Source organism: Mizuhopecten yessoensis, unplaced genomic scaffold (genome assembly GCF_002113885.1).
Source record: "Mizuhopecten yessoensis strain PY_sf001 unplaced genomic scaffold, ASM211388v2 scaffold9847, whole genome shotgun sequence".
Classification (NCBI taxonomy): Eukaryota; Metazoa; Mollusca; class Bivalvia; order Pectinida; family Pectinidae; genus Mizuhopecten; species Mizuhopecten yessoensis.
Window position 1 is genome coordinate 188,731 of NW_018408252.1, and position 22,555 is coordinate 211,285.

General features: G+C 34.3%; 1 protein-coding gene across 5 annotated transcripts in view; it reads left to right on the top strand.

Moving 5' to 3' along the window:
* LOC110458821 (tripartite motif-containing protein 2-like) overlaps window positions 1–22,555 on the top strand; it is a 117,646-nt gene that overhangs the window by 6,209 nt on the left and 88,882 nt on the right. For 2 of the 5 annotated variants that reach the window (XM_021510748.1, XM_021510747.1), the window contains exon 2: window positions 15,815–15,860. The exons of 1 other annotated variant lie outside the window; for it this stretch is intronic. The gene's annotated coding sequence lies outside the window, so the exon portion shown is untranslated. Of the gene's footprint in view, window positions 1–8,439; window positions 8,561–15,814; window positions 15,861–20,040; window positions 20,195–22,555 lie in introns of those variants that run through there. 2 more of the 5 variants (XM_021510750.1, XM_021510752.1) reach the window with 2 other exon arrangements.

The window sequence follows — 22,555 nt, forward strand, 5'->3', positions numbered from 1 at the left end:
GGGGGGGGTAATCCTACCTGCACAGCATGATGCACCTCCATACTGAGAAGTAACCACCTGGGGGTAGTTCTGCATTAAAAAGTCACTCGAAAAATAATACATAACAACAACTTCAAGATTTCATTAAAACACAATCACAAATTACTCAGAAAATACAGAATGATGACTGATGACATTGGTATTGTGAGTTATATAAATTATATTGAATTAAGTATTTACTAGAGTTTTTATTTAACTATCAATCAGAATACTGTTTTTGTAACTGAAGCAGGAAATGTAGGGAGCATTGTACACAGTTCTTGATGTATACCAATGAAAATTAGGGATATCTTTCTAACTCTTCAGAAGATTAAAATCATGTACATGTATACTTGGATGATACAGATATATTAAATACACTGCCTATACAGACACATTATTGGCAATATTTCTTATGTAAGCAACTATAATACTGTCATATGCTATTTGAGCTCCTAAAGGATATTGATAATTTGAAATAAGAAATCCTATTCATTTATAATCCATTGTGTTAAAGTTTATCATCCAGATGTTCTGTCAAGCTGGATTAAGTGTCTGTGAGTCAGCTTATAATACAAGTAGAAATATTTGTAAGTACATAAAGAATGGACTATTCAATTTGTAAGCTTTTTAGAGGTAAGTCTATGAAAAGGTTTTTAGTGCTGAAAAAGAAGTCTACACAATGGGTTTAGAAGCTGGTCGGTATCACCTTAAACTACGGTCAGGTTAAGCAAGGATAATGAATCCTGTCATGTCAACAGTGAACTTCCCTCAGTGTAACAAAGAGCGACTTCCCTGTCTATGGAACAACTTGCTATTGGGTGAACAGTAGGTACGGTAGAAACCCTTTATATGCTAGGCAACATCAATTCGCACCTTTTTTATATTCACTTCCAGGGACAATCCTGGAAATTTGAGAGCAGAGGGCCATTTCAGCAATTTTGAGTCAATAAGTGGGGCCATGCTATGTAAAAGTAACCCTTTCACCCCTATGTAACTTTGATAAACTCTACCATGAAGTGATCTGGATAGGCCCATTATGGTCTACAGTGGTGAAACAGGTTTTAAAAGAAAATTTGGAACATTGAGGGGTCAATTTCAGTTTTGAGGGATCATTGGCCCCATCGATGGCCCCCTCCAGAATTATCCCTGCATGTCAGAAAACCCACACAACTTACTACAATGTAATTGTTAAATTCGTTTTTGGCAATAGCGTTCATAAGGTAATGGGAGTTTGAACTTGAGCCTCCCAATACATGTGTATATTCTTTACTTTTCAATAATCTAATTTTACTTGTCTTTCTTTGCACTTGACATTTATATAAGCTCAAAGAGTTCATTTAGCAACGTTTCAAATTACAAGGAAAGCAAGAAATTTCATTATTTGTATAGAGATTGTTTATGGGATCAAATTTTTCATTTATTTTTAAGCAACAAAGATTCATAGTATTTTGATTTGTGGTGAGTCATTAATGTAAGGTCATACAGCTCTGTTTGTTGAATGGATATGTTTTTGTGGGCGATTGAAACTTGAAACAAATTTCTTTGAAGCACAATTTCTTTAATTTAGCTACCATATATTGACATGGGTCAGATGTATAAGGGGATAGGACATCAAGGCACACTCAGAAGTCGTACACTCACCCTCCTTTATGTGTCATAAGATGAAGAAAAACTGACTTTAAATGAAGTCACAACCCTTTCTTACTAGTGTACAAATATGGCCAAATCTGGACTGGGTTGTGACTATATAGCATAGTAGTAAAATTGTCCATATAGTCCGTCTGTGATTTTGAAGGTCTTGGGTTCAAATCCTGGCCTGCATGTACACATCTGTTTGTGCATCCGAATAAAAAACTAAATACACTTTATCTGCAATAGTTTATTCAAAAAGATTTTATGTAGATAATATAAAAATGTGAGCATAAGGTCATACTCGCCAACTCTCCCTATTTTGGAGGGAGACTTCTGATTTTGGATCATAAAATTGAGTTTTTTCAACCAGTGAATTTGCTAAACTATTCCTATATTCTAAGATCTAATGATTTCATCTATAAGAATAACTCAAAATATGTAATTTCAAAGTTTTATGTTTTCCCTAGGGTGTACGTACACACATTTTATATATGCTTTTAATTGTGAACATGCGTAATCTGCCCCGTGAACATTTCAAAAAGTATGTAAGGTCAGTAAGCTTCAATGATAAAATAGAAAACTATTTTGGTTTTGAAAGTTTCACAACAATCAACTTTAGTATGGATAATATTGATTCAATCTAAACATTATATCTGTAAAATTATTTCAAAAGTCTGCTTAAATCCATAAACAGTTATTAGAAAAAATATTGCAATAGATTAATAGCTTTTTAAAACCATATTGCTAGACAAATGCTGCAATATCCCTAGGCTACAAATAACGTGAAACTTACTAAGTTAACTATGTAATGTAGTCACTAAGTATATAACAATCTGGAAATCAAGTTTTCATATTTGATCCAAGTCAAAATTAACATGTACATATAGTGTTAATTGATGTACTAAACCAGTATTCAATATAACACCCCAAACAAATCTGTGATATTTCAGGTCATCAAATCCATTGTTCAAAATCAAGATATAAGTCAAGTGTACAATGAAGATTTGTAATGGCTGAGGGGCCTGCTGACCTCCTCGGGACATTGTGTACTGGTTATTACATAAGAACTTAAGGTCCTGTAGGACATATATTGACACATGTTTAAAGTGATCTACTTATACATCTCTGAGTGTGCTGTCTGCTTTATCCTGATAAGCTGGAGGGTTTTAATTTCTATGGTAGGTTCCTGTATTAGTTTAATTTAGGCCATGGTCAATAAGCTTCCAAGCTGACCTGCTGGTTGTTTTCTGAGAACTCATGCTGACCCTAGAAGTTTTCTTTGGCTAGATTTTAGCAGAGCCTTTTTGGGTCGTTTAGGGAATTCCACCTCATGTCTCCATTTTTGACTCATACAGTATAGGCCAGGGTTGCCAACCTCTTAGGAGTCCAGTGTGGGAGATCTCCCTCCACTGGGTTTTACAATGTGTGAGACTTTTGACGGCGTCGCGGCGTAACGTCGTTTTGGGGGTTAAGATAACATTTACAAATGTATTGAACAAATCCTGGCTTTCTCTGACTACTATATATAACATCTGCATTGTTGATATTTTCACTTCAAGATCTTTGTAGGAAAATAAAACAAAACATTTTTTGCAGATATATAAAAGATTTTTATTTATTACACCAAAAAAACTGACATCAGAAATGCAACACATTATATAATCTTTCTTGTAACGATTCCACCCTTGGCTAGAACAGGTACCAGTCTTTTTTTCTGTATTTCCATGACCTGTTTAAAAAATAACAGTTCATATCAAAAGTAAGAACTTTACCATAGTAACATGAAAAAGTTCATAACATGAAAATATGATAATTTGACATTGGAAAAATATTTTACAATTACTTCTGGCTACTATTCTAAGCAACAAATAACAGTTAGACCCTTAGCATTTATACCACGTTTGCAATCCGATCTGTTGCATGGTTATTTATTGGACTACCTACGTTCTATGTCTATCCAACATGCCAAAGCACTCTGGTGTGTTAAATCATATACGCCACTTTACTGCAAAAAATAACTTCGAACTTTTCATCAGCCATTAGCGACTGTCTGATCGTGATTCAAGAATCGTTTTCTCTTAATATTTGTGAAGGCAGGACCTAAAAACAATCTCCTAATACATGACGATATTATTAGTAAAACTTTCTTTTTCTGTGCGATAGGTACGTTGAATATTAAGTTTACGAGTGAAAACAACTTGATTGATTGATTGATAGGTTTTATGTCCGCTTCACTACCGAGTAGTTCGGTTATCCAGCAGACGATTGTGAAAACAACTCACCTTACGATATATTTACATTCGTTTCCACCGGATGTAAAGCGACACCTCACGTCAGCTCACTTCCAAAGCACAACGTTGCAATAAGAGTTATTCCCCTTTGTACAACCCAAGCTAAAAATTGCCGATTTATGGCTTCGCGTGGGATAGAGGGAGAATATTTTCAAATGCGTGAGATTTATGGCTCACGTGGCGTGAGACATGATTATGCGTGAGTAGGTCCTCTCAGCGTGACGAATGCGTGAGATTTTGTCTCGCGCCGTGGGAGTTGGCAACCCTGGTATAGGTTATCAAGTGTGGTCGATCGATTGGTGAAGAATTTGCAATATTATAGAAAGCAAACTAGGTACAGTAGAATATGTCATATTTTTAAACATAATTCATAAAATTTCACTTTTTCAATTAACTTTTAAAGAAACAAAGAATTAACTTATACCAAATTTCATATGATTTTGAGAATCGAAAACATTCTGAAAGTTTTGTGATTCCCGGGTCTTCAGTTAGTAAGTGTGGAGTGAAACTCGTCCTCTGTACTACACTCACTTTTACTACAGAAAGCATAAGTTTGATGAACCCCTCGAGTATGAGGATGACTGGATATAAATTACAGCATGGTGTACGTGGAACTATATTATCAGGGATTATATTACAGATATAGATTGCAGTTTTGTATGGAACTTTATTACCAGGGGTCATACAATGGGGTACACACTTTCACCAGAAAGGTTTTAGATAATACATGTGACTTTAGCATTGGTCTAATTAGCTTAACGAATAATTAATGTAAATTATTTTAAAACTTAAATATTGAAGTACGTTGTCTTCAGATGATGATTTTGAATACAATTTTTGTTTAACCCTTTCATCCCTAGGTAACTTTAGTAGACTCTACCATACATTTATCTAGGTGAGTCAATTATGGTCTACAGTGGTGTAAGGGTTAAGATTACAATGATTTTGAAAATAAATGTCAAAGTGAATCGGGCTATTTGAAAGCTTGGCCTAAATGTTAGAGAAATCACTTTCTCAGGGAGATCGGGATTTCTGGATTGTTGAAAAAGTTGATATATTAATTTCTAGATATGTTTTAAGGATTATAAAATCATTAATTATGCTATAAATAAAAGTCGTCTCAATTACTCAGTAAAGGTGGCCTGCATATTAACAAAGATAAATAAAATAAATTTGAGATAAACAACATTAATCATGTACAGCACGTGTCATAGACATTTTATTAAAGAGAAATAATTATCAGTGTGTGAAATGTCTGAAATGTAAATGCCAATTTGCTAGTACAAAGTGTAGGCCATACTCCAGTAATTTTGGACACAGGGACTTGAAATGGTAATTATGGTTTGTAAAATTTACGATGCTTTGGTTAATTAATTTTGCATGCCTCGGTTAAATTGAACATTAAGCTGTTGTGATCAACCCGTCAAGCTTGAAATTGGCAATAGTAAAATTGATGAAGGCCAAATTTATTAACCAAAACAGCTCAAAATGTACAAACATCCAATGATTCCGAGTCCCTGTGATTTTGGCTGTCTGGAATGTGTTTGTAGATCACATTTTGACTTAATGAAGGTTTATTATTCAGGGTCAAACGTGTGATATAACTGGGGCAAGAAGTAAGAACCTTGTAATTTAAGGGGTGGGGCCTTATTTACACTTCATGGGTTTAAAGGGTTTAGGAAACACATTGAATGGTATGATAAGAGGAAGGAAACACATTTATCAATGTGATACAATCTGTGTCAGTACAATAAGTACAAAAGGTGGTCTGCTCCCTTAGTCTTTGCTCAATCACACCCACGTAGATTATCTCCCCTTATCATAGATCTTTATCACAGAATTAATGAATAAATCGAAAAGCACCTTGTAGTTCAATGACGGTTAGGCTCCCATCTTTTACTGTCAACAAGAAAGTTTAAAAGAAATGTCAAGAAAGTTTAAAGGGAATGGTGCTGTAGAGTAATTTAAGAGATATATGTATGGCAAGAGAATTGAGTAATCAAATATTTTCATTACGATGTGATGAAATTAATAGGCAACTATCACACTACAGTTAGAAACGGATACATTATTATAGACTGATAAATAACGCTTCAGTGTGAATGTGACCAGCCATTGACAGAACCTAGTAATTAAAATGAGTAAACGGTCTTGTATACCTATGGATTTTTAAATTATCATGTGAAGTCCCAATGTTGACAAAGAGTCTAAATTATACTGTAAATGTTGTCGGTAAATGTCACAGTTCTTTTAATTTGAAATGTTTATCAACCCTTTGTGCTGTGTCTACTAGATTGTTGAAAATTGTGTTGCATAATACAATATTTGCGAAAGGACTATTCGGAAAACGTATTGGATCATCCAGTCCCGATCTGTAGTACTACAGGTTTAGTGTAAATTAAAGGGAAAGGGCAACACCAAAGTTGTCACAAGGAAGAGTCCGACCTACCTCAGAAAGTATGGATATTACAATAGATTAATATACCTCTAACCTGCTTTGTAAGCTCTATATGAAGCGTAAAGCAATTTGTTCAATTAACTATATATCCCTGCTTTTTGTCCTGACATCACTGTCAAGGGAGTCAGTTTTCTGTCAGCCATATGTTAGTCCAAAAACTAAAACACCCCTGCAGTCTAAGTCTCTGAGCAGTTTCCAGGAGTGCAGAAGTATTTACTTCCTTAACAATACTGTATCCACTGAACTTCGTTATGGAAATGACATTGTCTATCAGGTGAGAGGTGGGCTGAGCTTAAACTGACCTGGTCACACCCAGTTGTTATCCATCTTGAGAATGTAACACCGAAAATAGTAATAGAATAGATGTAGCTCACGATCTGTAAGTTTTGTAACAGTATAACAGAACAGTTAAAGAATGTGATTTCAGGATCCTCTGGAAATACACCCAGTGTTGGGGAACCAGAAATTTGCTATAATATATCCCTGACATACTTTGACTAGTATGTACTGTTTCTAATGGGAATTAACAAATTTTGAAGGTTTTGCAGCAATTAAGGTATTACAACTTGAAGTCCTCGTGGTCATATATAAAAACAAATTGGCTTTGTCCTTTGCCTTGAATTAAAAGTTCTAGTCGGGTGACCAAGAATTTTTAAATACCACACAGCATGACTAATTTGTCAGTAATTTAATACTGGGAGAATTAATTGTCCTTAAAGCTTGGCAGTCCAATGACCTGACCGATGTCTTAACGGTTAGAGAGGCATATAATTAGGTGTCAGATCCCACTTCTATCTAAATCTTGTACAACTATATTCTTCCCTGTGAGGTTAGATGACTGTTGTGTTAGCTTTTGTGTTAACATACCTTTAAATACACTACGTTGTTCACGCTCAATTAACTAAATATGACCTAAATGAAAATAAACTAGCTGGTGTATGATTAAAAAATATTGAAACTTTACTCAAACTAAGTGAGACAAAATAAAGTCTGATACCAAGAATGATTAAAAAAACCCCACTAAAGCTATATGCAGATTTGAGAATTTGAATAGCTTAAAATTGCTGATGGAGATTTGAGAATTTGAATTCAAACTGAAAATTTAAAGCTGACTATGCTTCAATCAAATATTCATTTGGCCTGTCTCGGCAAATAGCTGTAAATAAGGTAGGCAACTCTTAAATGTTTACATCAGTTTCAGATGGAGCAGATATCCTGATGTTATTACTGTTAACTTATGTTACATTATAGACGCTGGCCTATTGTAAGCTTATCGTAAACAGGTATGTTTTAGGGTCTTACTCTTTCTCTTCTGATGTAATTTTTAGTGTGTGAACATCATGAATGATTAAAACATGTTTCATTGATTCTATAAGTCATTCTGGGCACTAGAAAATTGGTTTTGTTGACAATATGACATCAGTAGTAATGCAAAGTTAAAATTTAAATTAAAAAATTAAATTAAAAATTAAAATTAAAAGTTAAAAATTTGAAATGGTCCCTGCTGTTTATATCTTTAAAGGAGTTCCATATTTAAAATATCACATTGCAGCTCATTGAGATTTAGATCATAAGATTTAAGTTGTTTATGTTAAGCTGAGCATGCTTTAACAGCAATGGTCTTCAAAACATATGTATAACACAACATACTGTTAAAGCATTGTTAACTTAAATGAGAAAATCCAATATGAATTATTGTTACAAAGAAAGTTAACAAAGCTACATTCACTGGTGTATGTTGTAATCTTGTTTATTGATCTGCAATTTACATCAAGCTGTCTGAAATTTACATGCAATGTACACACAATGTTAAGTTATGATGATCTTTAGATGAAGCCAGTGTAATGTCAAGATCTTCTGGAAGAACATAATTAGTGCTATCAGATTTTGAAAGAATTTACCGTTCTGACTACCTAATAACATGTATACATAACACGCTGGATCAGCTGATGTTTGACTGGGTCACCTATTTTGATTATCAACCAATCAGAGACGAGCTTTCAAAAGTAAACACAAGACACCACATGGTAGCTATATAGCCTACTTGTTCAGAAGCATTCAGATACACGGAGGAGTGTGTATACTTTTCCTGTGACTATTACAAGTTCATTTTGTTAAGAAATATCTGGAGGGGATTTTCGAACTGTCCAATTCATGGGTAAGTGTTTATTTGTGAGCCTTTTCAGTAAATATTGTGATAGGTTCGAACAAGTATGAGCTGGCTTTATAGCTGGTGTGTATATTGGGGGTAATGTAACGGATGTAGAGATATAGGACCATACATGCTGGTTGATTCGTAGAACAGTATATATACTTAGCACCTCACTCTCATTGGTATGTAGGTATATATATAGATAAATAAACATGTGCATGTGAGTTACAAGAAAATGTGAAGATTAAGAGATAGCAGTCTTTAATAAATGGGTTAGGTATAGTGCTCCCGGAAATTAGATTAGAAACTTTCTTCAGGGAGAGAGAGGGGTAGGAGGGATGCTCCAAATATTTACATCATCTAAGATTTGTAGAATTTCCTGTGAATTTGGTCAAAGTAGCTGTTGATGTGTTGAAGCAAGTCTTTCTTAATTCAAAAGCAGCCTTTAAATTCTATAAATCTGATACATCCCTCCCCATAATTTACATAATTCAATTTCACTAAGAACCTTAAGTATATATCCTGTAAATACTTTTATCTTGTGTGCCAAGATAATCAGGTTTTATGTATTAGGTGTTGTGAATGCTATTTATCTACCGAACATCAGAAGATTTCTCCGAGATTTTTTGAATTGTGTTAGGAATATCACCTCAAAAGTAATGAGACTTGTACCTGTATCATGATTTTCTTACTCAGGGCCCCTAGTAACTTCAGTGAAGGTATTATCTGTATTATGTACCGTAGTTTTCCTACTCAATGCTCCCAGTATAGAATGTTCAGTGAGAGTATAATTTATGTACATGAAAAGTAGTTTCCTATTCTGTATTGTGTACATGTACCGTAGTTTTCCTACTCAAGGCCTCCAGTATTTTAGTGACAGTATAATTTGTGTACATGTACCAGTTTTCCTACTCCATATTGTGTACATGTACCGTAGTTTTCCTCGTCAAGGCCTCCAGAATTTTAGTGACAATACAATTTGTGTACATATACCGTAGTTTTCCTTTTCATTGCCCCCTGATTGTTCAATTAGGGTATAATTTGTGTACATATACCGTAGTTTTCCTATTCATTGCCCCCTTATTGTTCAATTAGGGTATAATTTGTGTACATATACCGTAGTTTTCCTATTCAGTGGCCCCTGATTGTTCAGTGATGGTATAAAATGTGTACATATACCGTAGTTTTCCTATTCAGTGCCCCCTGATTGTTCAGTGAGGGTATAAATTGTGTATATATACCGTAGTTTTCTTATTCAGTGCCCCCTGATTGTTCAGTGAGGGTATACATTGTGTACATGTACTGTAGTTTTCCTGTTAAGTGCCCCCTGATTGTTCAGTGAGGGTATAAATTGTGTACATGTACCGTAGTTTTCCTACTTATTTATTGATATAGGGATCTTTATTTAAATAAGTCATTTCCTTTTGACATTCAGTCTGTTTATTTGATGCTTGTCCTTTACGTTTCATTAAACCTCCTTTTCATAATTATTCCAGACTTGTTATATACTATGCTTTTTTATATGGCTCACACAACTAAATCATTTACTATATGTTATTACTAAGCTTTTGAGCTAAAAGCGTTAATATTTGAAGTTCAACACTAGTGACAACTTTCTAGATTCACAGATACATACCTGACAAAGGATTCAAAAGGCATTTTTTAGTTAGTTTGGTGGCATATAAGAGCACTACAGGCGTCTGCTTTTGACAACCGGAATTTTACAAGCCAAACCGGTGAAGTGGGACGGGAACACCCCCTGACTTTTGACCCCATATCAATCCGCCATCACATTTTAAAATCTACTAAAACTATACAATTTTTATTAAGTTCAATATCTGTAGATTTCATTCAATGTAAAATATGTCAACAATTACCTATTTAAATTACTCAGAGGCACTGTATTAAAACGGAACAAAAATTTAGATAGGGATTACAATCATATGAAACACTTGCTGATAGGCTGATTTAGTTGTGCGAGTCCTTATATGCACTTCATTTATAGAACTACAGTAGAATTTAGAGAACTAAGAAAGCAGGAAGACTTTAAAGGTTGGTTCATTATACTGGAAGCAAAACTATGTCTACGATTTGAACCCTGAATAAAGCTTGGCTTTCATATATAAAAGAAATGTTGGTAGCCTTACATATAAGGTAATTCATCATTAATGATAAACAAATAATTTTAGAACTCATCGCTGCATACAATTATCATACCATTTATACTAAATATTGAAGGCGGTTGTTTATAGTGAATTCATGCATTCAAACGTCATATAAGCTAATTTTATGCTGAAAGGTTTTGTTTAGTACTTAAACATAAAATTACAAGTCAGCAGAAAGCAGCTATTATTTTACCAGGGTGATATTATCATTGTGTAGGGGACAATTACCATTAAGTCATTTATTTTCCTGTCAGAGTTTGTACATACATATGACATCTTAGACTTGGCATTGCATAGACTGGTATTCTAATACTACAAGTCTAACAGTTATCAAACTTTATAGGTGGATTTATTGTACAGAGTATTGCACCAATATATCAAAAGAACATTGTAGGTCACTGTGACCTATATTTTCTGCTTCACTGACTTTGGATAAACTTTTCATTTAGCTCCGTTTCTTTTATTTCTTTGACTAGACCTGAAGTTAAGGCCCATTTAAATCAAAGTGGGAGTACTAGTGGATGCATATATATATTGTTTAACAAATGTTTTCTATTTTTGTGTTCTCAATTTGATGTCCTTTTTTGTCAGTATCTGGGTCCCTGGGTCAGCTATTGATTTTAAGACTGATAATCGGTCTATTCCCCTCAAACTATGCTAATTAATATTTACCTTTCTTTGATAAAAAATTACCCATCAATTTTAACAACAAATTTAGAAAATGAAAACATTGTCTTGAATATATTGTCTATAAAACAATTATGAGGCTGAGATTTGTGACAATTCTCTTGCTTTTGTATTTATAAACATGTAGAAGAAAACTACAAAAACACAAACATGTATTTTCTACTTGACATGCTTGCTCATGTACACCATAAGTATTATATACCATTCTTCCCTTTGTCAGAGAAGCATTGTTGAAAGAACCACCGCATAACTTTGTCTCAAATGTTCTAGAAAGTTCTGTCAAGTCACTGTCTAACTATGCGAATGTTGGGCATATGCTTTAGAAATATTACGGTAAACTCAGAACTATGCGATCTACATTCATCCCGACTCTGAGCTCACTTCACAGAAGATAATCAGATTGTGTAGGGTATTACTTGCATCAATGAAACCTGAAATAGACCACCTTATAATTTCTCCAGTACAATTGCATGTTGATCTGGTGCTTCCATGCAATGTAATGTAATTCATGAGAAGATATTTTATCTATAAAACTCAGTATCTGATGTTATCCTGACAGTCTGTGTGTGGTTACTGGTATAGATATATAGATAACAATCATTGGTGATGTATATATATATTTATATATGTGCATGTTGTCAAAAACACAAGGTTTGTATGCCAGGCCCAATAAAATAGGTACATGTAAACATAATTGTGAGATTTTCATGACATCTTTTGAAAGTTTTATCTCTCAAATCAGATGACGGGCAATCAAAGGAATATCGTGCACGTTGGGCCAGGATTTTTTTTTAATTGAAAAGGAAAAAAATCCAATAAATTGTATTCAATGCTAAGAGACCACCTGTATTAAGAGACCAACTTTGTTAAGAGACCACCTGTGTTAAGAGACCACCTTTGTTAAGAGACCACCTGTGTTAAGAGACCACTTTTGATATCCCCATTGTAGTGATTTCCGTGTGATTTTAATCTGTATTGAGAGACCACCTGCATGAATAGGCACTTTTTTTAAAACTTCATAACAGTGATCTCTAAATACAAGATTGGACTATAGTAACAGTATCTGAGAATATTGTTTATGGAGATTAAAAGTTTCCCACAAGCAAGCTCAAAAATAATAACTTTATCATGGACTTATCACAACCTTAAGTCTCCAACACAGTTGCACCGTATTGTTTATATAGACAGCTAGAGATTGTTTATATTTTGTGTGTATACATTGTATATGCACGTTATTATGTGATCTTCCTGCCAGCCGCCTTCAGACAAAAACCTGGGGTGGCATTTCGTACACAAACACTAATGAGTATGTGTATAAAATATACCCTCTGTGAATCATAACACTAATTGGTATTAGTTTTATGTAGCTTACCTAAATATAGTATCTGATCTTATCATTAGGACTAATGCATTCGAGCACTAAACTTATGACTGTACCAAATGTCTGGGACTTGAACGGATGAACCAAGCTTATTAATGGTACTTTTATGTATGGGTGACAAACATATGGTATCTTTGGGGATGAACCTGATTTCTAGGAAATTTGGTTTGGTTTAAGTTTGTTTAACGTCCTATTAACCGCTAAGGTAATTTAAGGACGTGCCTCCATGTGTGTAGTGTATGCGTGCTTGCGTGTGTGAATGCAGGAGACAGGGTATGTTGGCGTGCTTGCCTCCTTGTGATAGCGCGGATCTGATGCCGACTTTATAGTGCTATCTCACTGAAATGCCATGCCGAATAGGCACCAAGCGCAGCATTCCGCCCGGTCACATTATACAGACAATGGGTGAACCAGTTGTTGTCACTCCCCTTAATGCTGAACATTAAGCAGGAAATAACAGCAACCATTTTTAAGGTTTTTGGTATGTCCCGGCCTGCAGACAGAACCCATTGCCTTTCTCACCTGGGTGAATACTCAACATTCAAGCCAAAAGTGAGGTGTTGCTAAGCAAGGCACAAGGAAATAAAAGGTAGTTAGAAGTAGAAAGATAGATAAAGATCCCAAATATTGCAATGGGTGCAGCAGATTTATTTTGGTCGCCCATTGTGTCCCCAAATAGAGGACACCAAAGTAAATCCCCGATTCTGCAGGGGGTTCCCACATTAGTCAAGTACAAACTTTATATCATGTGAGGCTGAGAAACATAACTGTTCTATGGTTACTGGGCAAGTTGCTTTATAGACTTACAACTAAATTTTAAAAGAAAAATTTCAAAGTACAGTAGCCACTGCTTTTTGAAAGGTATCTAAACAGCTGACCTGTAAAATGTTCAGGAATCTCTCAGTCTTAAGCTTGCAACCATGTCGGAAACATTTTTCATAAAAACTTAAGAATTAGCTAACTAGCGTCTAACCCTCTATTAGTACACATTAATAAGGGTGTATTCACTTTTGGTGAAAAGTTTATTAAATCACGGATGATAAGATTCCTCAAACTGGGTCATATCATTTCTTATATAAAAGTGTCGGAAGTTTTTTGTTGCAGTTAAATAAATATGATGATATCGTTGAGATAAAATACATATGTAAGGGTGGATCCCTGACACAGTGGGACACCTGTCAGATCTAATTATAAAACAGGGAGGGGTACATAGCCTCCTGCTATATGATAAACTGGATTGAGCAAGTACTCAAGTTTCAAAAATTAGATAATACTCGAGCTATATTTAACTGCATTTTCAAAGACTTGAGTAAGTAAGATTCATGTGGTGTGATGTGCTATTTTTTCATGCACATTTTCTCAGTGATATAATATACACAATTTATATGCATGTATATAGGAAGATAAAATAAAGAACAATTTTGACTAAGACAAACTTGATGCACCCTGCTTTTGAAGTTTTATATGACATGTCTTTGATGAAGTACAGAACAGCTTCTTTAAGAAATTAAATTAAAAGTTCGACTCTTTGTGAATCTGTAGTCAAAAAGTATGTGTGCAGGGAGTTAAATTGAAGGCTTGACTTTGTAAAGATGGAGTGTTGAGTCTTTGTGTGTGTGTAGAGGTTACAAATTTGACTCTGAATGTCTGTATGTGCATATTAGTGGAAATTTCAATTTTGTATGTTTGCAGAAAGTTGAAGTTTTGACTGTGTGTGTAAATGCATCAGTATTGTTGTATATTTATGTGTAGAAATATGAAAGTTTTGCTGTTTATTGTACAGATGGTAGCGGTTTGACTTATTAGTTTTGTGTGTGTAGAAGATAGGACAATGAGTGTATCTTTGTGTGTATGCAGAAACTTCAAGTTTTGACCTTTACCTTTGTGTAAGCAGAAGTTTGAAGAAATGACAGTGCTTTTGTGTGTAAGCAGAAGTTTGAATGTAGAAGTTTGAAGGCCTGACTTTAATTTTTATGGGTGTGCAGATGTTGTGACTGCTTGCAAGGATATATTTCAAAATAACTAACCAACAAGACAGGACCTCCTTGATTATTTGAGACCAGACTTTCACAAACAATCTTAAACTTCAGTATATTCCTTAGCCAGGTAAAACCTGTGCATTTTCATTGAAATACATTGATAGAGACATTGTAATTTTCCTGAAATACCTGCATGGTCTCCTATGGAAAAAGCAGGGCTTTTATTGACCCTCGACATTTAGCTGTATCAGAAGTAAAAAAAAAGAAACCTTTTTCCTGAAATCGGAAGAGTCACCAGGCATTTATATAGACATGTGTTTTCAAACCCAAGAGTTAAAGCTCGTTAAGAATGTCAAAATCATACTCTCAAAGCCGTGAAAAACTATACATGTATACTGTATAGGATGTTCGTGACTTGTTACTGGGGCCTGGCACCAGTACTTGTAAGGTGACATGTCAGCGATGTGTGAAAAATACTTTATCCGTGACACGTTTGTGAATTTTATATTGTGCTATGAAATCCAAGCAGATCGTTTGTATTGTAAAAACACTACAGAGCTCAGTGCTTATCATACTACAGAAAAATGAACTGCAAGCTTTTTCATATATATATGTCCTTGTTAAATAATGCATGAAGCACTGGAGGTTTTTTTTTGGTGTCTGTTTCAAATTTCCTAATTAGTTTATAGCCTCTGGTGGCTGTAAGGTGCGTGTGTGGTTCGAGTAGATAGTTCTCTGTGTGATGTGAGAAGATAGTTCTCTATATGGTGTGATCTATATGGTGTGAGCGAGGGTGTAGCTTTCCTCTGTATGAGGTGATATATGTAAAACACAGGGCGGAGGTCTGCAACCAGTTGAGAATAATCTTATTTAAAAAAAAAAAAAAAAAATAGTCTTAAGTTTTACTGTAAACTGCATTCAAACTAAATTTCTGTTTTTGTTTCATTTTATGATTGCTCAATGTTATTGTTCTTTATCATCATAATATCACAAGGCTAGAAATATTTATATGCCAGTATTCATATAATTGTTGTTTATGTCATTTCAGGAGCTTAAAGACACACTAAATGGATTAAATCTGAATGGCGAAAAAGGTTGGTTGAATATTTTTGAAAGTTTTCTTGTGTTATTACAAAAACAAAACTAGTTGAGAGCGACGTTAAATGATGTCATCGTTTGACAGTAGAGTCAAATTTCATTTTCACTTGTATAGGTTCATAGATCTATGCAGTGGATCGTCCATATCTGATATCAGAAGATCATTTTACATGATTTGCTAGAAAGTTCGGTCTAGAATGGTTATTAGTCTGATCAAGACTAGTAGAATCTTCCCCTACCCTGAGAGTGTGTCTCAGAGCCTCGGGGTAGACAACAACAAAAATCACCCCGGGGGTTAAAGATTTCTCTGTTACACCCTCAAGGTAGGAGATTATTATTTTTCTCCCATCCTATTCTTTCATCACAGCTCCATTGACAGTAGTCTGCCATGTTTGTAAACAAAAACACATGTAGGGTATGCATAACGTCATCCACTTTTGTTGATGTCACAGTTACCGGCGACGCATTTTAATGACGTCACAATTAAACATGTGCTAATTGGCACAAGGCTATCTACCCCTAAGGGGGGGGGGGGACAAGCTGATCTTTTCAGGCTAATTTTAAAGGGAGACACACCTGTGAAGGGTGAGAGAAATAATTATCACAATTTGTTGTCAAGATATTCAGTGATACGTATCGGATGTGTTACATCTTCATCACATAAAACAGTTCTAGTTAAAAAAAATGTTCTCAAAATAGTAATTTTTAAAAATTATTCAGGTATATATTTGAGTTCCTGGTCACCATGACTACCTGGGGTTTGGTTTGATTAAGATTTTATGGTCGAGGAGGCTTTAATCATCTACAAACATGTCTTGGCAGGATGATTTGACACGGCCAATAAAGGATTAAATGCCATTGTTACTAATCTAATCAATTATTATGATCCCTTAACCCTTTCACCACTGTACACCATAATGGACTCATCCATATCAATGCATGGTAGAGTCTACTAAAGTTACATAGGGGTGAGAGGGTTTGATCGAGGTAACAATAAACTTTTATCTCATTCACATGCAAGATAAACATCTCCTATATATACTTGACTGGTGATTTTGCTGCTTCAGATATTTGCGTAACATATTTGCTCTTTTTTATAATCAAGTATTTTTCCGACCAGCACTTCTTGATAGATTGGTTGAGATTTGACATTACTTGTTTAAACATGAATCTGGATTAGAATTGGGAAATGAATTCTTGATCCAAACTTGATTCTGCAAAGTGTTAACATGTGCTTGGCGATTCGTCTATTTTCACCTGCAGTTTGAATCAATTCTGCACAGGTGTACAAGTTGATTAACCTGGCTACCTGGGTGAGACAAAGAAAGTAAAATGTAATAAGTTTTAGTGTGTTATCAGTGTTATTTAATTTATTGTCCTAAAATATTTATTAACGGTAAATAAACACCAGGAGAGTTAGTTCAGGCCTTGTAGAGTTGTTATGAAAAGTTGAAATGTCAGATAATTTGAGGGCAGTTGTGAAACAGCTGGGGTGAACTATATATTGTGTGTAGTAAACAATTGTTTGTTTACCCTGGCCTACACTCCATGGTGTGAAATGTGTACTAAATAAATTAACACTATGCTTAACTTTGATCCTGTGTTTATGATACGATACATGTGTTCTAAGGTACAGCCTTTTCTTCTGGTCAGTTTAAATACATCAGGAACTTTAGATAAGTCCAGATAGCCAGTGGTCAGTGTTTGGGGTGGTGTAGGTCTCGGTGACCAGGTGACCATACCATTCTTCAAGATTAAAGGTCATGTACATGTTGGATGGTATTACAACCAGTTACCCCAGCAGTGATAAAGCATGCTTTCTTTATCTTTGTCAATAGGTGTGTTCCAGGGTGGATTATGTAGGATTTAATTTATTTTGTGTAAAATTAACCTGTCCTGAGAGGTTTCATGTCTTAAAATATAATTAATCAAATTTATCTGTCCTTTAATCCTTTCACTCCTGAAATTTCATGATGAACTATTCCAGCCTTTGATTTGGAAGAGTTCAAATGTGTCTTCATGCAGGGATGAATGAGTTAAAATGTCAAAGGTCTCCGAATGCTGAGAACTGAGATTTCTCTTTAGCTCTCATTTAGACGGATACTTATATTTGGAATTTAAAAAAAAAGGTTATTGCATAGAAGTAATTTTTATGAATACTCAATTTTGCTTGAAAAAAATTATGAGTTTTTGAGTTATAGCAAAAGAAAACTACCGGATATTTGTGTGTATGTGTTTTCGTATGTTTTAATTTGTGTTGTGAAAAAATTGTTAAATCACTATCTTGTATAATTCAGAATACTTTAAAAACATTTATGGCTGTATCCTGGTCGTCCTCTTGCTTTCAACTATAAGGATTTTCCCTTTAGCTTGGTCTAGTAGATCAGCAAACCGGAAAGCTGGGTGTCGCTGGTTCGATTGCCAGTAGAAGCACACTACCGGTATATACATCATTTCTTTTCTAAACATTTTAATTGAAATAAGAACACAAAACTGCAAAATTCTTTTACATGCTATAATTTGTATACCGTGATTGTTACATTCCCTGATTTGGTAATATTTTAAATTGGTTAGTTTATTTTCAACTTTCTTTCCTGTCACACATTTACAGATCTTCGAAAGTTTTACATGAGAAATTGTTACCTGACCGAATTTCGTACTGTATATATATATATATATAAATATATTGTATGTGTATAAACTGATATTGATCTTAAGCGTATGTGTAACAGTACTTACACAACACACCTGGTTCACTTTAGCCGGTGGTGTGTGTAATTGTAAACTATCACCACTAGAGTGTGGCTGTAGTGTGACTCGTTGGGGTTAGAGTACTTATAAATATACACACGCCAATAAACATAACAGACTCAATTATCTCCTTGTACTATTGGTGATTACGATCAGTAATAATTTTTTTTGAAAGATGGAGTTGTGTTTTACGTATCATTAGAACATAAGATGGCCTTCTAATAATATATATATATATATATAGTAGATAATAAATAAATAAGTCCTTGCGAAGGAAAATATAGAATAAAAACAATTTTTTCAGATCGTCCGCTAGGCCTTTCTGCCTTCTAGGGCTTCTTCAGGCGGATTGATGTTTATTTATCACCGTTGGTTACATGACGTCATCAATATTTGTATAGTCAACAATTTTAGTGACGTCATAAATAAACAAGCATAGTGACGTCACAAACAATACCAAGACAGAGAAAACATCTACATACAATACATTGCAAAAATCATTGTGCATTCAGGCTGGGTTTGAGGACCTTTATAAACATATTTTCTTTAATTTCTCTTGCAACTACATCGTCGCTATTCAGTTTGTAAATAGGTAACACATGAAAATCATCTTTAGAACATCGATGCATATGTTTGCTAACTTTTAAAAATCTTAGTTCATTGTCCTTCATTTGTTGTCTATGTTCATTCATTCGTATTCTCAATTCACATCCGGTCTGTCCGATATAAAATTCACCACATTGTTTACATATTAAAGAGTAAATAACATTCTTAGAATTACAGTTAATGTCTGATCTAATTTCTATTTTGGAACCATTTGCAAAAATATATATATATGTGGGGCTGTGCAGGATGTTATTTCCACTTGTTATATTAAAATAACAATTACGGTATATGTATTACTGTACAATGCAAGATGATGTCATTCTTGTAAATATCTTGTAAAATATAACATTGCATGGATATGAATGAAACAAATGTATTATTTCACCCTGTAACGTCAAATACAAAATTGATCATGATAATAATTTCACATTTTAGCTTATACATGTTCATATCAATGTATATATATGAAGGCATTGAGCGGTTAATATAATTCGTGTTCTTTTGAACGTTGGATACAATTTATCTGAGCTGCCTGTTTATTTATCAGTAAAGATATAAAAAGAAGCTGTACAGTTCTTTAAAGAGAATTTATTGGAAATTGAAAAAGAATTTTACTACGTAATGTGTGGAATTTGACTGTGATGACACAGTGTCCTTCCGTTTGTGAGATTAGGTTCCCCGCAGCAGTCGTCACCCCTATATTTACCTGTGTCAACTCATTTATATACACCTGTGGAAATTACCTGTCCTCTTAGGTAGGTCTACAGGTAATACTTATTTATAGGCACACACATTACACTGCATATAGGTAAACTGTCATTAGTCGGTATGTAAATAGTGCGGAAAAGTGAAAAATTACGTCGTACGTCTCCGCTTACATCTGTCGTGTCGGTTGTCAACTTGACTGTGTTCCCGGATTATGTATGTACGACCTGTGCACTCACACGAGAGTATTCTTTTCTGTGTACGAAAGGTATGTAATCTTTTCTACAAGATCATCTGGGGCCAGGTTAGATCAGTTTTGTAATTCTTGGAGTTAATTGTAGCTTCTTATTAATGTCTTTACGGATATAAACCCATGGGACCCGTGATCACAATATTCTCCGACTCAAAGTAAGGGGTGGGCTTATTGTAGGACAATGAAATATCATTTTCTAGGATTTTTACCAAACTGTATTTGACATGAATGGGCCGGGTACCAGACATAATACTTTAAAAACTGTAATTAAAACTAACAGTTAATGTTTAATAGGACTAGGAATAGTGATAATAAAGATAGCGCCTTCGCTGGGGCTCAAACCCACTACCCTTGGCTCTCAAGCCCCATGCACTACCACTGAGCTGAAGGGAAATTCCCTACAGTTTACGGTTACAAAGGCAACCTAATCAATGCACATCTTTTACAAATGAAATGTTTTGAATGTTTTATGCAATTTTTCAATTATTTATTTCATCCTTTCTGGTTAGAAAGTTATGTATTTTTATTGTAAGTCCTTTAGTTTTTCCCGGCCTTATGATATCGATATTATTCAGATTCCAGTGTTAACTCATTCACCCCTTAAATTTCATAATGAACTATTCCAACCTTTGAATTGGAGGAGTTCAAATGTGTCTTCAGGGGTGAATGAGTTAGACAGCTTGATGCATTTGGTTTAGTGAAAATTTGTTAAAGTTGTTAAAATTTTAAAAATAAAACTGATAAAACTCTTTCAGACATATCACATCATATCAAAGTTTGGTTATTAAAAATAACAAATTTTACATCAATTCCTCCGAGGGATATTCCAAGTTCAGGTATGTTTGTCACCTGCAGGCAGACGTTATCAGTGTTTTATCGGAACAGGAAATTATAAGATGACTCCACCCCTTGTTAAATTGAACTGACCGGTAGATTACGGGATGTTTCAACCATTTGGGATGTTTCAACCATTTATAACGTCAGGTTATGCCCAATTTTAAACTGATTTGACATAAGAATGTCAATTATTTGTGAGGTGAAATGTATTCTGGGTTCATTAGCATTTGCAGACTGGTCTGGTACACCCAGATGTACACAGGTAAGTATATACAATATACCTGTCAGTGGTCGAGATTTTGAAATGTAAATACAGGTATGTGAATAGAAAACGGTTTCCTTTATAAGTTGTCTGTAATTGAAAGCAGAGATGTGTTTAAGGTTGGTGAAGTTACATAATGCACTAAATAATATTTGTATTTAGAAGTTTAGAACTCTTCTCTGGACTTTTTCCGCCTTTTTGTGTAAATAAAGGAAATAATCCAGACTTGTGCTTCTCACACCTAAATCAATATCAGATGTCTGGGGGAAGTGATATCAAGGAGTAGGGTATCCAGTTAATAGCCCACTGTTGAATTATGTTTGTCTGAAAATCTCTAGCTGTGCTACTCCATCGTGGTATTTGTGTTATTATACAGGGAAATTCATCAATCTGGTATTTGAAGGTAAGCCTTCCTTTTTCAGACATATATCTGCCTTCTGTGTGTCTCTCTGTACATAAATCTCCATGTCTGCATGTAAGTCTCTTTGTTTTTGTTTTCAAACATTGTTGCCATATATTCAATTGAAATTTATATGGATTCTATATTTTTTAAATATTCAGTCAAGTTTTTGTCAAGTTTTCTGTGAGTTGCATCACAACCAACCATGCAGAACACTCTTGAAAGTACATCACATTTCTTCTAAAGATGCCATAATATACTAGTACAGTACCTACACTCCATTCTCCTTTGATATTACGTTTGTTCAAAAAGGTGCTTTATAGTCTGCAAGAGAAAATTATGCAAAAATTTGACAAAATTGGCTGAATATTCAAATTTTACATCTTCATGTAAATTTTAACTTGTTACCATGGCAACCATATTTGAAATCACAAATTTTTCAATATTGATATCAGAGAAGCATAAAAAAATAAAGAAACAGTGATTTGAAGGTTCCTTGAAAGGTTTTATATTTTGATGGAATTGGGGGCCTAAAAAAGGCCTAAACTATACATTAGAGATACAAATTTTGATGGATAATCTTTGAAAAGTCTAGATTCTGAATTCATCTAGTATATCTATTGCCTGTAATCCATTAACCTATGTATATCAAGCAGAAATTTAAATGTTCATATTCACTGTGACTAATCTGTATATTGAATCCAATAAGGGCTTTCTTTGTGGGCTAAGCAATTTGTAAAATATAAAAAAAAATACTTAACATTTCAATATTCTTCGCAAAACACCATAATAACAACTTCCCATGAAAATCTGTCATTTTTTTGCAATGTTCGAAATTTTCACTTTGCAATACTTTGGGAAACTAGCAAATAAAGCT